The sequence below is a fragment of the Saimiri boliviensis genome, chromosome 3 (genome assembly GCF_048565385.1).
Source record: "Saimiri boliviensis isolate mSaiBol1 chromosome 3, mSaiBol1.pri, whole genome shotgun sequence".
Taxonomy (NCBI): domain Eukaryota; kingdom Metazoa; phylum Chordata; class Mammalia; order Primates; family Cebidae; genus Saimiri; species Saimiri boliviensis.
The window spans coordinates 113,356,186-113,374,007 of record NC_133451.1 but is presented as its reverse complement, the minus strand read 5'-3'; the positions used below and the strand labels follow the sequence as shown (position 1 = coordinate 113,374,007).

The 17,822-nt window shown below is 35.8% G+C and overlaps 1 protein-coding gene across 14 annotated transcripts in view; it reads right to left on the bottom strand.

The window, feature by feature from the left end:
• The window catches only part of TENM3 (teneurin transmembrane protein 3), a 2,726,163-nt gene that overhangs the window by 1,035,713 nt on the left and 1,672,628 nt on the right, over positions 1 to 17,822 (bottom strand). The window lies entirely within an intron of this gene.

The following is a 17,822-nucleotide window of genomic DNA, read 5'->3' as shown; positions in this document are numbered from 1 at the left end:
ACAAAGTATGTTTTCTTTTGATTTTGTTCAATTATATAAAAATACAAAAATAACTCTTAGCTCATGGGCCCTATAAAAACAGATGATGGGCCAGATTTGGTCCAAGGGTTATTGTTTATTGAAACTTCATCTGGGAAATTGTGTTAACTGGTTTAGGGGTATTTGATAAATATAATGTTGTTGATTATGGTATTAAAGACAAAAATGATTAACACTGACTGGAGTGAACACTAGAACCAATCCAATGCATTTACCATGTACAATATGAAGGTTAAATTTCTTGACCTTAGTCAGCAATTCCTTTAGTAAAATTTTCTTATTTTCTGTTATGGTAGTTTAGCTCTCCACAGGAGTCTGCCAATTTCTTAGATAAAAAGGAAGATTCTTATTTTCATTTCAAATATAAATAGTCCTTGTCATTCATAGTCATCAATCATCATCCACTTGCTGAGATGTAACGAAAGTATTATATATTTGTCATATTGGTTTCACAAGGTTTCAGTCATATTTTTCCATTATATGAATTTTTCCCCTGAAAGTCAAATACGTATTGCTAATAAATATGTATTAATCTCATTTTTTTTACGACCACTGTCTCTAATATGTAAATTGTAAGGCAGAGCTATTCATTTACCTATGATTTTACCTAAAATTCTTCCACATAATAATAGCTTTCCTACTTTAATTAAAATACAACCAGAGAACTAAAAACTAACCAAGAATTTGGCACCATGGCCAGCCATATCATTCTCTAGTTGCTGTATTCCAACAGTGATTGGTTCAAGTTGTAAAAGTTGCTGGTAAAGAAGTTGTTTTTGATAATGGGGTAAAAATGTTGATTATTTCGCAATAATGCCCTGATCAGTTTTGATGCTGTGGAAAAAGACGCGGCTTTTTGTCAGTCTCTGCTTCTCACTTCAGAATTGAGGAAGCTGGACTTCAGCCAAAGTTAAACTCTTAGCACTCTCATTAGTTGAGCCAAAAATGAAGCTGACCTGTTTGCCTAAAGCAAAATAGTCATCCCAAATCAACTGCCATTATGATAGAGTCTTCAAACCATGGCTGGGTTGACTCACAGGGACCTTTTCTAACTGAGAGCATGATGCATTAAACATCAGTGACCCCCCACAACAGACTGGAGTATGGACGTGAGGGAGTAGGGGAAAATCCAGGTGAAATGAAAATGAAGACACATATAGTGCAGATGCTGTTCATCATTGATTGATTCATTCAAACTTTAATCCTGTGCTATACATGATTGGCAGTGAGGGAGAGATTGTACAGGAACTTGGAGTCTCATTCTACTACTACCCACTTGAACTTCATCCTTGGAAAATTTCACCCATTAGACCAGAAGAAATTTCACCTTTTACTTCGTTTCAAAATGACCCAGGAGGCAATTTCAATCTGTCTGCTTCCTTTATTCCCTCCTGAATTCTGTGAGAAAACTTCCTAATAGCTACGATATTGACAGAGGGGTTGTGCTGCTCACATGTGCCAGGAAACACGAATTGCTTGTGAGAATGTATCATCCAATGAGTCCAAGTGGACCAACACAGTGGCCACCACAACTTGACAATAAAAGGAAAGATATTATTATAAAGAATCACAATGTCCTGGAAATATTTTCTTGAATTGGTATTTAAGATTATGGATAATTTATATTCCAAATGCCACAAATATATTGTCCATTTAAATTCATGCTTTAAATTTTAAAACCTATGTGCCAGGCAATGTGCTAGACATTTTAAAATAGATCATTCTAATCTTCCTCTAAGTCTGAATATGTACCATATATTCCCAATACTTAGGAATACTTGATAGGAAGCAGTAGGTAATTGAAAACGTTTTGGTAAATCACATAAAGATTTCTTCAAACATCTTTGTGAAGAATAAAATAACTATAATATGGTTTATAATAAAATCACTTGTTTTTAGTTGTGATGTTGGAATTATTGATATATTTTTAGATGTCTAAATTTAGTGGAACATGGCTGTAGAGAAGTAGGTTGAAATCAGTTTTCAAAAATGATTTTTTTTTTTTTGTCTAGTAAGCCCATTATTCATGACAAAGGCTTCAGAGAATGTGAGCCATTTCTGCATTTTATTTTAATGGTGGACCGTGATATGCAAATTACCGGTGCTTATCTTATTGTGCACAAATAAGTGACCTAAGTAGCCCATTCGATGCTGCAAGTTGTTTATGTTGGACCTCTTTCCTAAATGTCACCACGCTAACTTGCTATTTACTTTATACGGCAGTTATGAGGGATGATTTATCACTCATGTATGAGCACAATTTTCATTTTAGCCATCAATAACCATGACAATGATAATATACTGTAAGACTGATAATGATGAGGTTTTCCCCTACCAGCTTAGTATAATTGATAGTAAAAATAAAAGATCAATAAAACTGTGAACTCTTGCCTTGACTAAGCAACTGATAATATAGAGACGTTTAGAGTGATTTGATTAAAATATGAACAACTAAATCACAAATGATATGAACAACTAAATTAATCACAAATGATAATTTATAGACCAGATTTATCAAAATGTTATTTTGGTAAGTCTGGTCTATAAATTATCATTCATGATTCAGTGTGTGTGGGGGTGTGTGTATGGGGGGGAGATAATGGAAGAAAAAAAATCAAAGAACGTATAATAATCCTCAAGGGTTAAAACCCAGGGTAAGGAAGGTAATAAGATGTCAGAAGGGATAATCATCAACCATATGATTATCAAGGGAGAAGAAGAGAAAGGGCAGGCAAATTACAAGGGAATAACAGCTAGTTGGTCAAATCGACCATATCCTACTTAACAAACTTCTCAGAAGTCACTAGGAAGCCCTACCTTCTCCCTTGAAGCTCTAAAATATCTTCTGGATTGCAACTGATTGAAGTTTTTAGGTCATACATCTCCCTATCATAATCATAATGGGTCCAACTTAGGAGAAATTAAACTACAAATAATATATACTTACAAAGGTATAAAAATAATTCTGTGTTAACAGTGGGAAATTATACAGTCGTGGTCTATTAAATTCAATATAGATATACCTAAGTGACTAGATTAGTGCAAATAAAGGGAATTAGGGGAATATTTAGAAATTTTATTAGCAGTTTAAAAAACAATAGAGTGGTGAGTGAAAAGTGTCATGTATAAGGGGAATAATTATGGCAGATTTAACTGCTAAATTATTTTTAATCTTAGTTTTGGGATCCTGTTTGATTCCAAAGTTAATTATAAGAGGCTTTTAAATCTATAGGTGGAGATTTTTTTTGGAGGAGGAGGGGAGAAATCTTTCCACTGGTGACTTTTAGTTTGACCAGCTTATGCCCAGAGAATATGGTCTGTAAATCTCTGTTTTGAACTTTGTGAAAGTTTGCTATATCAAGTTCATGAGTAATTTTTAATATTTTTTGCATGGAATAAGAGAAATGCATATATTCTCTATAGGTGGCATGGTGGTTGAGTCTTAAGACCATAGCCCCCAGGGCCAGATCTCCCAGGTTAAGTCTGCTCTGCTGCTTTCTGGCCATGTAGTATCAAGCAAGTTACCTGTTTAGTTAGTGCCTCAGTTTTTTACCTGTAAAAGGCTGTTAGGAAGATTTTATGAGTTAATATGTCAAACCTCAGAAGAAAACCAACATGCTTTTCTTGATGTAAGCATGATGTAATAGTCTATTAAATATCTATCATTTTATCTACTTACTGTTTATCCACATGTGCACACCACATGTGCACACACACACACACACACACAGAGGAGCATCTGTTGATTGCATTATTTAAATCCTTACTTTTTTCTTCTTTACTTAATTATGACTCTTAGAATTTTACAAACAAAATCCCCATTTATCATTTGGTTTTATCCAATTACATTTCTGGAAGTTTGCATTATGTATTCTACAGCCATATTGCTTGGTGCAAATATGTTGATAATCCTTCATGTTTATGAACAGACAATTTTCTAATTCCATAATACTCCTTTTGCTCTATGGCTATAATCTTGAGTTCCACTTGAGATGATATTGATAAGGCAACCCCAACTTTTTTGTTTTTTACATTTACCAGGCACTTCTTGTTTATCCTTATACTTTCAAACATGTTTTAAAGCTTTATTTTAGATGTGTTTTTTACAAGCAGATGGGTTTTATCTTTTATCCCAATCTAAAAGTCTTTGTCTCTCTATTGGAACCCTCATTTACATTTATTGTCACATGATGAATTTGAGTTCATTCTCACACCTTTAATAAATTATTTGATATTATATACTGCTTAATTTTCTCCTTTCTTTAATTCTTACTTTTCTGAGGTCATCAACTTTCCTTTAACTCATTTTGCACTCCCTATTTCCAACCTCTCCTGCACCCCACCCTTCATTAAAGGAAAATTCTGTGAGGCAACTGTTATAAGCAGTAGATTTTAAATGGTTAAACTGTATTTTAAATAGCTAAGAGCTACTGGTAGAAGATTTTCTATCAAAGAATGAAAATAAAACACTTAAACAGTTTTTGTAAAATATGAATTTTTTTTTAACAATGGAAAGAGTTGGTATTGATTTTTTAATGTGTTTCCTAAAATAAAAACTTGGTAGAAGACACAGATGCTTTTTAAAAATTTACTTCTTTAAAAGTGTAATTCCAGAGGGTGTTGAATATTCTTTTCACAAACCAGTGAAAACAAGAGGAAACAGAACTACATGTCCTCAAATGTAATCTCTTTGTGAGGCCCGATGTAGGTGCTGGCTTTTAGTAATCTTTCCTGTCTAATGACATCAGATGAAAGCAGGCTGGCTGTCAAATATTTACAAGCTTGCACTTAGCTCAAAGTTGGGTATACAAAAATCACAGTGATTCTTTTATTTATTAATCTATTCTGTTCGTAAGGTGCAATTATCCTGTAAACATAGCATCTTAACACAGCTTACAAAGCTAATTAGTGTAGGCCCTTTGGAAAACCTCAAACATTTTGGTCTTTCCAATTCTTTTTTACACGACTGCTGCTCTGTGGAAAGTTCCCAGGCTGAGGAAATGGAAATCTTTCCAAAAATTCATAAATGGCTCTGATCTGCCTCCCCTCTTCACATTATCTTTATACTGTGTGATTTTAAAATAAAATATGTTTAAAAAGCTAAGTACATCAGTGGTTAGAGATCTTTGTCGAGCAAGCTAAGAAGCCTCCTCCCCTCTTCCCCCAAAGATGTGCAAAAACTTTTAACTGTTCAGCTGCTGCTGGGCCTTCTGTCCTTTATCCGATACATGTCCCCAAAGGAGCTCATTGGGAGGTAAATGAATGCAACAGATTCTCACTAAGCATTTTATTTAAGTCCATCCATCCTCAGATTCTGGAGAGCACTGAGGAAGTGAGGGGGGGAGCAGCACTAAAAACAGTAGCGAGCTGTCAGTGGTGCAGTTTGTCATTGTTCCCCACACAAAAGGCAGACTGTCACAATAAACAGCATTTACTCCTTTCATATTTGTGGCTTAGGGCTAGAGAAGAGGAGGCGTCACTGGTCGTAATTGTAGAACACATAAATAATAATAGTAGCTTGCAAATCATAGATCAAAGAAAACAGAGGGAGTTGGCAACAATGAAGGCAAGAAAATAGATGCTTCCAGCAAAAGCTAATTTACTACCCTTTAAAAAATATGTTCTTCTTTCTAACAGTAAAAGTGGAATGATTTTGTTTCCCCTTTCAGCTGCAGGTAAGGAAGAAGAAACTTCTAAATCATCAGTCGCATGATTTATTTGGGGTACACAAGTATGGGTAGGTTATTTTTCATTCAAGAGATATTTTATCAATTAATGAGTATTACCTTTATGAGCTAGATGTAAGTGGTAACCCTTTTGCTTACTGTAAACACAATAGTGTTACAGTGGTGTTGAGTATGCCAACTTGTTAAAGCCTGTAGGAATACGTGCATGAGGGCTTTCAGACGAGTTTTCTTAGAAAAACTGATGTTGAGATCTGATAAGAATTCCTAGTTTCTATTACATTTGGACAGTCTGATAGCATCGGACGTAAGACACCCAGCACACTGACGACTGAAGGCTTGAATTACATCTTCCCTTTTGGACGCTCCAAAACATGAGAAATACGACAGCATGCAATGCTAAAATTGAGTCCGCATATGATACAGACCCTGGGCCACCTCGTCATTCCCTGCAACCTATGGAAACTCAATGAGAGAATTCCTATAAGATGACAGAGACGGAGAAACTCTCCCCATGCTATTACAATGTTGGAAGGTTTCTCATTTACTGCTCGCAAAAAGTGTGTATTGTGGCTTCTAATAAAAACTTGTGAAACCACATGGGTGTAAAGTAATTTTTTTTCAACTTTTCAAGAAACTGGTGACAATGCTAAGTTCACTGGTTTAGGTTTGGGTGTGAAGTATTTCACCCTGTTTGTGATGGCAGGTTTACATCTGTGCTGTAACCTATTCTAACGGCTACATAATTGGAACTAGATTTCACCCACGGACCGGGTTTCTCTTTATGGATTGCCTGTGATCACCCCCAACACAAAATATGATAAACTGTGTATGGATTGTATGATCATACATGTATATTAGCATTCTGTGTGAGTATAGGAGGAATGGCTAGTACTTTTCCAAAGAAAGGATGTTGTGTTCTAACACGGAAAGCTGACAATCCCCAGAATGCAGAAGGAGCTAGGCAGTCCTGAGCATAATAGTGGAATGCCCCAGACAGGAGAATAACCTGGAGTTTACTTGTGAAGACATTCTAGCCATCAGCATGTGAGTAGTCAGGTTGCAAACTTTGCTGGTTGTTAGCCCTAACATTTGCTTTTGTACAGCAGTTTTGACAGTTGCGCTGCTCACAGCAAACTGCCATCGGAGTTTGTTCTGCTTCAGTGCCACTTGGCTGTCACAGCCTGTCACGAGGCAGGAAAGCTCTAAAAATCTAACCCCATCCGACAGGGTTTAATCATTCCTATTACTCCTGTTGCCTGCACAGGCCACCTTGGAGCACACAGCATTCATTTTTTCCCCTTCGAACAGCACCTGTTTCGTAGTCTTCCATTGTTTTATTATTATTAAACAGAGTGATAAGCTACATTGCTTTGAGGAGACAAAAAAATCAGCGAAGAAATTTATGTATGTATCCAAACAATAATACTGAAATTGACCAATGATGAACCAAACCAAAATGAAACCAAGGCCGTCTGCTTCCTCCCTATTTAAGTTGCTTTTTCCCCTATTTATGCTACCGGACAAGAAGGGGAGTAACACTTCTTTTGTTTCACTAGGATAACAAGGCAGAAGAGAATTGGTTATTTTTCAATTAGACAAAGCATATGGGAAAAGATACTAGCAACTTTTGTCTCTGTCACCCTTTGTCTCAGATACCTTTACATCTACTTACTTGCTTTTCTGGGTCTGTGAAATTAGGCAAAGCCCCACTTCTTGGTCAGTGGCCAACTCCTCTAACACAAAGACACTCACTGAGGCTATTTAGAGATTTCATCATCACATATTTCCCAAGAAAGTTCCCTCCACTGCCATCAATGAGGTGACAGTATACCAGAGATCACATACTTAGCCTCCTTTTTGCTTGTTAAAATAAGACACAGCAATCAGGGGCAATATAATATTCCCCACCATAATGAAATCACAACAGTCTTGTAAACACTACTAGTATTGAAGTTATCAAGATCTAATAAGACTTGATTGACATTTACTCTTACAAATACATAGTAGTCCATCCCTACAGCAATCCACAAAGAATGGGAGGGGCAGTAGAGCAACATTACTAAGGATAAAGTGACAGAATTGCATGTATTGATGTCACTTAGCCATATGTGTTGTAGTAGTTCTTCTGGAGTACATGTTTGGGTTGAAACTTGCTTGATTTTATCCAAATATAATGATTTCACAGAATTAATAAAAATAATTGGTCTGATTTCTGAATGGTCACTTCAACTTCGTGTTTAGATTCAAGCCATCTAGCATAGGACAGGTACTCAAATTTTTAAATTAATTAACTCTTATCCTTTTAAGAAGCTTGACAAACTTCTTAGTTTGTCCAAGGTATAACTGATTTTTAACTAGAGCAATCTGAATCTTTTCCTAGAATCGTGTTATACCAGAAAAATTATCTCATTAAGTTAAAAAAAAAAAAAGACAACAGTAAGTACAAAAGAGGAAAGAACGTTTACAAAACTAGTACACTGGAAAGTTTTCAGTGGAAATAATAAAGAAAAATAAAGAATCATGAAAAAAATAACAAACTGAATACTCTGCAAATAAGAGAATGGTGGACAATCGGAAACATGATTAGGAGACCTTTGTTCCCCTCTTTCTTTTAATGAACATTAGAATAAAAGACAATAAACGCAAGCTAGTGTCTGGGATATGTGGAGAAGCCAAGGACTTTATCACTTTAATTTACTGGCATCTGGGCAATAAAATTGCCCAAGCAGCTGGCACTGAGCTGACCCTCATGTCTGAAGCAAGAGAAACTAGTAAGATTTCACTGGCCACCAGTAATCCCTCAGGTTTGCCCTTGAGAGCTGACTTACCAAAATCTAACAAAACATGTGATCTTGATAAATGTCTTTGGAAAGGTAATAGTAATCAAGGCTAGAGGAATCCTTTGGGCTGTACAATAACATATTTGTATTCTGGCGGTTGCAAGTTAGATTACTTAAGGGTCATGACTAATAACAGAATAGAAATGTCAGACATAGATTGCTATCAGACAATTAGAAACGCTTTAGAATTGTCCAATTCTGAAACGAGAGTCATGACTGTAGTTGTATTACCTGCTATCTAAGGCCTTTCAGAACACCTCCCAGCCTACCTTTCCAGCTTGTCTATAATCGCCTCCCAATCATAAACATCACGTCCCATCCAAATTGGTGTAGTAATCATTTCTTAAACATAGTTAATACATCTCCACTGTCATTCCTTTGTTAATGTCACTTTCTATTGAAATGTCCTTCCCTTCTTTACCATTTGAGATATTATCCATCTTTTTTTTTTTTTTTTTTTTTGTGACAGTCTCACTCTGTCGCCAGGCACTAGGCTGGAGTGCAGTGGTACAATCTTGGCTCACTGCAACCTCTGCCTCCTGAGTTCAAGCAATTCTCCTGCCTCAGACTCCTGAGTAGCTGGGATTATAGGCACGCGCCACCATGCCCAGCTAATTTTTTTTTTTTTTTTTTTTGGTATTTTCAGTAGAGACAGGGTTTCACCATGTTGGCCAGGATAGTCTCGATCTGTTGACCTCGTGATCTGCCTGCCTTGGCCTCCCAAGGTGCTGGGATTATAGGCTTGAGCCACCACGCCTGGCCCATATTATCCATCTTTTGAAGACCCATTTCACAATCTTTCTTATCCATGAAATATTTCCTCATTTCTCCACCCAAAATGTCTCTTCTACTGAAACATAAAGCACAGGGTTTGTACTTTCTTTACAAAAATAGGTTATATTACATCTGTCTTTTTCTCCCTATTGTTTTATAAGCAATTTAAGAGCAAGGATTATGTAATTATCTCTCTCTCTCTCTCTCTCTCTCTCTCTCTCTCTCTCTGTGTGTGTGTGTGTGTGTGTGTGTGTGTGTGTGTGTTTGTGTGACTGGGATATAGAACATAATGCTGGCAAAGGCATTAAACGAAGATGATAAGTTTCTTGTTATTGTTGTTTCTTTTATTTTGTTAAAATCATCATCGATAACTTCAAACCTTGTTTCTGTCAAATACAATAATGTGACTGCCAGTCTAGTTACTGAAGACTTGTGATTAGTAAACTGACTTATAATATAAAATATAATTTAAATATCTGCTTACATAACTATACATATAGAAAGTGTTTTTGCAAAAAACATACTTGTCAATCTCATACAGTTGCTTCTTTCCTCACATCATTTTATTGCCTAAATGAATAAGCCTCATTAAGCACCCAAATTCTATTAACTCTCCCCAGTGTTGCCTGCTGGCTGAGGAATCCCAGCAATTCATTTTAATGAGTACAGACTTACATAGCCTCTCCTCTGTACCTTGTACGATGTGTGGGTATGACATGTAAGGAGATCTCTAAGTTACTCTGCCAACTGCTTGTCCAAAGTAAAAAACAACAACAACAACAAAAAAAAAACTACATGCAAATAATAAGCAGTATCTAAAACATTTCTTTTGGGACCTGAAACTGTAATATGTTACTAATGTTACCCATAGCATCATTTCAACAGGGTCTGTTTGCTGTTGATTTCAAAGGAAGTCAGTTTGAGTAATCAGCAAAGAATCTAAATTCGAGAAAAATGGCTCATGCCCAAGCACCAACCTGTACAAATATTTTTATATGCTGAACTCAAGATAAATCCATCTTTTTTTTTTCATTTTTGCAATACAACTGTGGGTATTATCCAAAGATAGCTGACTGTTAACTAGACAACTAGCCAGATCACTAACGCTCCACGCGGACTCTGGCTGTTGCGTCTCCATCTGTATAGCCTGCTGCCTGCCTGTTTTAAATTATGGGGAGCAGAGAGGAGAATCCAAGAGATAAGGATTCAATGGCATAGGTTGCCTCTGCTCTTGCTTTCATGGGGGAGATATTTTTCTCTTTTATGCTTTGACAGTGTCTGATTATATAGGATTCCAACCAACTTCCTCACTTTTAAAGTATTTCTGTGTGAAGAACACCTGACCTATAGTTTGTTGAATACCAGGTGCAGATCTAATTACCTTCAGGTGTCCTAATGTCATTTGTACACATGTATTTCAGTTCTTTCTCATCCTTTGAGTCTATTTTTTTACACTTCCAAACTTGAGGATTCTTATTTTCCTTAAACAAATAGTATGACACTTATTAAGCAGAGGAATGCATTTTGCAAGATGAATCAATGAATCATAATCACATACTTCCGCATCCAATGTTAGGTTTCAGCTATGAACCCTAAATCTCTACGGTGTGAGTGACAGCAGGTTAAGGTTTTAAACTCTTTCCAGCACATGGGATAAGTCTTGTCAGTTATTAAATTGCCACTGAGCTATTTTTACTTTCTTTTTTTCCAGTATTCCTTTTGTTATTTTCTTGGACACATTATATGCCACGATTTTAAAAGTTCTATTTTTTTTTTCTATTTTGGAAACAAAAATAGAAATTCCTACCAACTGTTGACTTTACTTTTTCATAATTTTACTTTCTGTTCTGTGCTGTCTGTACAGCAGGGATTTGAGAAAATTAAACAGAGTATGTTGTGAATGACTCACACTCCAAAAAATAAAATGATACAATTGGAGTATGAGATAATAAATGCTAGTTTCCCTATTCTGTTTTGATTGATATCTACATTTAACTTTTTATTTATTTATTTATTTATTTATTTATTTATTTATTTGAGATGGAGTCTCACTCTGTCACCTCGGCTGGAGTGCAGTGGTGCAATCTCAGTTCACTGCAATGCCTGCCTCCAGGGTTCCAGCAATTCTCCTGTCTCCGCCTCCCTAGTAGCTGGGACTACAGGCACCTGCCAGCATGCCTGGCTAATTCTTGTATTTTTAGTAGAGATGGGGTTTCACCTGGCTGGTCTCAAACTCCTAACCTGAGGTGATCCACCCACGTCAGCCTCCCAAAGTGCTGAGATTATAGGCGAGAGATACCTACATTCCATTTTAAAATCTAAATGTAGTAACAAGGAATTTCAACTAATGTTATGGGTGAACTTCTCAGAAACAAGTCTCATGTCCTTTCTGCAGAGCTGCTGTGGTGGAGAGAACCATAGCTGGGGCACAGCCTAAGACTGAGAATATCAAAAGCAATGGCCTTCATAAAAGAGGAGTTAGGGATGTGAGTCCAGGCTGCCACTTTTAAGCTAATGAGTTTTAAAGCAGCAAATCTGGTCAGTGGAACTGAAATAATAAGCAAGAAAGCAAAGTCAGGAAATAAGAGATAAGAATCAAGGTGATGGATTACAAAAAAAACTGTGGTTACACCTAGTGGAGAGGAATAGGCTCAGGCTCCTGTAGGAAAGTCGAGACATTGGCTCTGTGCCTTCTTTTCTGTTCTTACTTTAGAGGTCAGTCTTTGTCCCTGACAAAATATCACGACAAAAGTTCTCAGTGAAAACTCCCACCTCATGGAATACTACACAGCCATAAAAAATGATGAGTTTGTGCCGTTTGTAGAGACTGGGATGAATCTGGAAACCATCATTCTCAACAAACTGACACAAGAACAGAAAGCCAAACACTGCACGTTCTCACTCATAGGCGGGTGTTGAACAATGAGAACAAGTGGACTCAGGGAGAGGAGTATCACACACTGGGGGTAGTTGGGGGAGCTAGGGGAGGGACAGCGGGGTGTGGGGAGGGATGAAATGGGGAGAAATACTGGATATAGTCAAAGGGGGAATAGAGGCAGCAAACCAGCTGGTTATGTATGCACCTATGCAACAACCCTGCATGACCTGCACATGTACCCCAGAACCTAAAGTAGAAAAAAAAAACAAAAACAACAACAACAAAAAAACTCCTACCCCAAAACAAATAAAATAAAATAAAATAATTTAAAAAAAACAACCCCCACCTCAACACAAACCATGTGTGATACCAATTAATCTACGTGGAAAAAAGTAAACTTGGATGGAGGGAAGAGCCAGTGCCTGCCCTACGGCTACAACCGTAGGATTTTTTCTGTAGAAATGACAGTGGGTTCTTGGTCTGAAGAGGCCAGTGCTTATGCTTGCTACCCGAGGGCTTGCCTTACGCTGTTGTGCTTTTGAAAACGTGTAGTCAATGAGGTTCCAGGGTGTGATGGTTAGCACTCTGGACTCTGAAAATGTGTAATCGGTTCTGGATCAGAAAGCAGCTGCGTAACAGCACTGCAAGGAGAAAGTTCCTAGAATGGGTCATAGAAGAAATTTAACAGTCTGGGATTGCAGACTGGGAAAATGGCAGTTTCTTTTTTTTTTTTTTTTTTTTTTTTCTTTTAGAAGGCTGTAGTAGTTGCTAAATTCAATTTTAAAAATGATTCTAACTTTTACATCAGCAGAAAACAAGATGGTTCACTGGAAATAATTCTGGCTTCCAAATTAATTCTTGAGTTAAAAGACTGGACTCATCATTTACTAAGGACCTTTGTGTACCTTCATTTCCAAGTCCCTACATTAACCCTAATCCCGTAATGCTATTGTTAACATTGATGAAATAATGATGCTGAATCTCTAGCATGGAGATTTTAACAAAGTAAGTGCTAATAATATAGCCCAATAAACATAAATATATAGAATGAAATTTTGATCATCCTACTGTGTGGTGGACTAGTTGAAATTTAGTCATATGGCCAATTTGAACTAGCAGCCAGCTGGTAAAAGGAATATTTTCACAACTTATTGTATGCTGAAATATTCTAAAGCAGGGATCTCTCTGTAGAAGCAGATACAGCCTAAGTCAAGGGCAGGCTGGTATGAAAATTAAAACAAAGTAATTGATGGTCCTTTTCTAAAAAGGCAGAGGTGCTCTTCAATCACCCCTGTCACATCACGACCTTGTTGGAAGCCAGCAGCATTATTTTCTATCGCAGTTCTCTAAAGGTAAAGATATGGGTACCTGTTACCCTTTTTAAAAACCACCCAACATGATGTGGTGGCCCAAAACTGACCCAACAAATCTCAGAGAAGCATAAGAGAAAGTTGCAGCCTCTTTGGTTTATTTGATATCTAGCCAATATGTGATATTTGGTGGGGAACCTTGACCCGGAAATCTGTGGGGTGTCATAAAAGTAAACATTTTGGGCTAATTAATGTCCTGGAATGAACTAGGATGACTGCTTTCCTAAGGCTGACCTGACACAACAAAAAGTTTGGAATAAAACCCTGTGGAGATGTATTTCTAGAAAAGGAGTAATTGGATCCACTGAGTAGAAAAGTTAACCCTGCCTCGTTCAGCTAAACAGACACAAGAAGAAAGTGCTAAAAAGGGTTTTATTTGATTGTTGTGATAGACCTATGGACCTATTATAAGTGATAAAGTTGGTAAAACTGTTAAGCACAGAAGATGAAATTTTCTTTGGCTTTCCCTAACTTTTTCATCATTTAGGACACATACTAGGCACCAAATAAGACATGGTCCATCCTTGCCTGAAGAACTCACAATTCTGCTCTCCTCTCTTGAGGTTCTGCTACCCCCCAACCATGAACAAAGTGAGCTTTCATGCCACCTTCCAGTAGCTCAGGATCACAGTAATCCCTCACCCAAGTTTCGTGGCTGGAAACCTTTCCTTTTCACGTCCAATAAAGCATGCCTTTCCCATGTCCTTTCTTCTCTGCTTTCCTCTTGGAGCAAAGCAGGTGGACAAACTCATCTCTGTTAGGAGGCTGATAACTGATCAGTGGGTTCTATCTCATTGACTTGGGAGGGAATTCATTTTAATAGGGGATTACTGAAGACTCAGAGATTAATTCAGAGAAATAAATAATTAATGGTACCGTGATAAGACAGTAAGAGATATATTTCGGGCAAGTGGGTGGTTCTGGAGCCCCTTGAAAAGCACCTTGTCAAGGATTATTTGATCCATACATTACGCTAACTCTAGTTTTCCCACTTACAGAAAGAGGTCAAATTTGATAATAACAGGCATTAATTTAAAGAAGAATTTGAGACAAAATTAATGGTCTGAAGTTGCAATATAACTTTCATCTTGCAATATTCACAAAAGAAGCTGAGCTTGTTAACACACCAACCATCCTTAAAGTATACAGTATTGGCAATAAAAAGCACAAAAATATAATAACTTTAAAAAGAAATCGTCTTTTGAAACACTGCTAGCCAGAGTGTTCTGCAGATGAAAAGCAGAGAGAGACTTCCTCTTTATTACAGTCACATACTTGTCCTCAAACATTTTTCTTTTGAATGGGCAGAAATGAGTTTTCTTTTTTTAAAAAAGCGGTATTTCAAACAACGTGTTTTCTTGTGATAAGAGATCTGTTTTAATGTCTTTACAAAAGAGGACCTTCAAAATGGTATGTTACAGGGGAGAGCGTTAGGATTACAAATCACACTGATTTTAAAGGACACAAAAATCTCTAAAATTGCCCCACCCTTTGCCAAGTTCTTTCTACAAGATGCATTTTTCTTTTTCCTCAGGAAGATTTATGTTAGATTTGTTAGTCAGTGCTGTTTTGTGAAGAAAACAAAGCCAAAAAGGACCGCTCTTAAAATTTCTCAAAACAGCTCTCAATTTTTTTTTTTTCTAATCACAGTGGATAAAGTCAAAGTAATGTATCTTCTTCCTAGAAATCTTCTCTAGAGCAATCTTGTTTAGAAAATAACCACTTATGAAGCCAACTTTACTATTATATTTTCTTGCTATATTTTTCCATGAAAGTAAATGCTTTACTTTAGCATCTTGATCTTATATCATTATAATAAATGTCCTCTAACATAGAATTTTAAAAGTATATTTGACTTATAAGTCTTATTTAGCAAAATTATTTGAAAAATAGTTTAGAATTATTCTATATTATTCTAGATTTAAGTTACAGTGTAATAATTTATGCGTGGTGTATGCAGTGACACCTGGCCCTCAGCCTCCTGTCTAACAATATACTAGACAAGAATTATTACTCCATAATTCACACCCTGTCATGTCTTATTGCTTAATTAAAGCACAGCCTTCCTCTACATGACAAGCAATTGGACTGTTAACATTATAGATGATTATTCAACCTAACATATTTTATTTTTACAACTTACTTTTTCTATGTACACAGGATGCTTATTTCAGAGATACCTACCTCTGAAAACATGAAAAATCTGTTTCTCTACTTGCCTTCTGGCTACTGTGTAAACTGTCACTAGCAAAAACATGGGCAAAATACTACGTGTTAGGAATTAGTAATTTAGATAGAGAAATAGTCATCTACCATCTATAAAACAAATTACTATGCAAGTTTGATGGCATTTGAGTGTTTAATATTGACCAAGTTAACACTAAGGCCTATGTATAGGTGCACATACTCGTGAAATAAATGTAAATAAAATGTGCAGGGTCTGTATAAGAAGACCTGAAAACTCTACTGGAGAATGCAAAAGAGAATAAGTACATGATCAAACCTACCAAGCATTTGGATAAGAAGATTATGTAGCACAAAGATATCATATTTCCTCAAATTTATCTATGAATTTAACAATAATTCCATTTGAATTAAAAAAATCAATGGAAATGTTTTTAACTTTATAATGTGATATCAAAGGTTTGGGATTAAAAGATAAGTATTTAAAAAACACTAGAAGAATCCTTAGGGAGGAGAGGAGAAAGCAGTAAATAAGGAGCACTGACCCCTGTCCTATACTAAAATAGATTATAGTGTTACAATAATTAGCATGGCTAGATGCTGGTAGAGACATGCCAAGAGAATGAGAGGGATCAAAGTGAGTGTGGAAATAAACACAGATGCAAATGGAAATTTGGCTATGACATCAATAATATTTGGAATAAATGGAATGTAAAATAATGGCTATTTGAAGAAAATAGAAAACTGGATTCTTACCTGATTCTCTACCTCAAAATAAATTTCAAATGAATCAATATTTTAACATCGAAAATGAATCATAAAAATTCTAGGACATAAATTCATTTATAAAGTTGATAAGACTTTTCCAAGCCATCTGTAAAACTCACAAGTCATGAAGACTGACAAAATTAAGGAAGAATGTAACAAATAAAAGCAAAAGGCAAATGAAAATCTGAGAGAAATATATATTTGATACATATAAAATAATTCTCTTGATTTTCAAATAAAATATCCAAATCAATCATAAAAAAGATAATTAGCACAATAAAAATGTGGGCAAAAATTAGGTAAACTGTATTCTTGGCTATATCAATATGGTCATCTTCGTTATGATACTGTACTAAAGTTTTATAGATGTTACCACTAGGGGAGAAGGGGCAAAGGGTACTTGGGATCTCTCTGTATTATTTCTTACAATTGTGTGTGAATTTACAATGATTTCAAAATAAAAAGGTTCAATTTCATTTGAAAAAGTATAAAAAATTTAAGAAAGACAATTTATAGAAATAGAAAAATTCTAGTGCCCTAAACAGATGAAAAGATAGTTATTTTTACTCAGCATGCAAATAAAAAAAGGATGGGAAGAAATTTCTCCTTCTATTAACTTAGCAAAAATTTAAAATGCTTAATAAATAATGTTGGTAAAGTAAAAATTTTAAATGCTCAATAAATAAGTAAGGGCAAGGGTAAGAGGAAAGTAGTCTCTCATTTGCTGTTGGTGGAAATACAAATTTTTGTAATCTTATTAGAAGGCAATTAAGCCATATACATAAACAAATTTTGAATGCACTTGTCCTTGACCCACTGATGGTAATTGACTTCATGAATACATAAGCAAAATTTCTCAAATATACACATAAGCAAAGATATACAACCACATTGTTTGTAATAGTGAAAAACTGGAAACGACAAAGGGTATATCAACGGGAAAAAATATTGACAAATATATTTTGGCACACCCATAAGTAAGCAGCTATTAAAAAGAATGTGTCGAATATCTCTGAGTTAATAATATACACCACAAGTAAACAGGGAGAGAGCAATGTGTAAAACAATTAAACATTTTCGTATAAGTGAAAAAATATAGCTGATTGGTAGAGAAGTACTTCAAGGGATAGATAGGTATGATAGTTGATAAAAAGAGAGGCAAATATATTTCTGTGTAGAGAAAAAGAAAGTGCTACCTAAGTAAGCAAAGTCATAGTTATACAGGTAGAATAAGATGGCTAGATAATTAAATGACTGTCAATAGAAAGTACAGAGCCAAAGA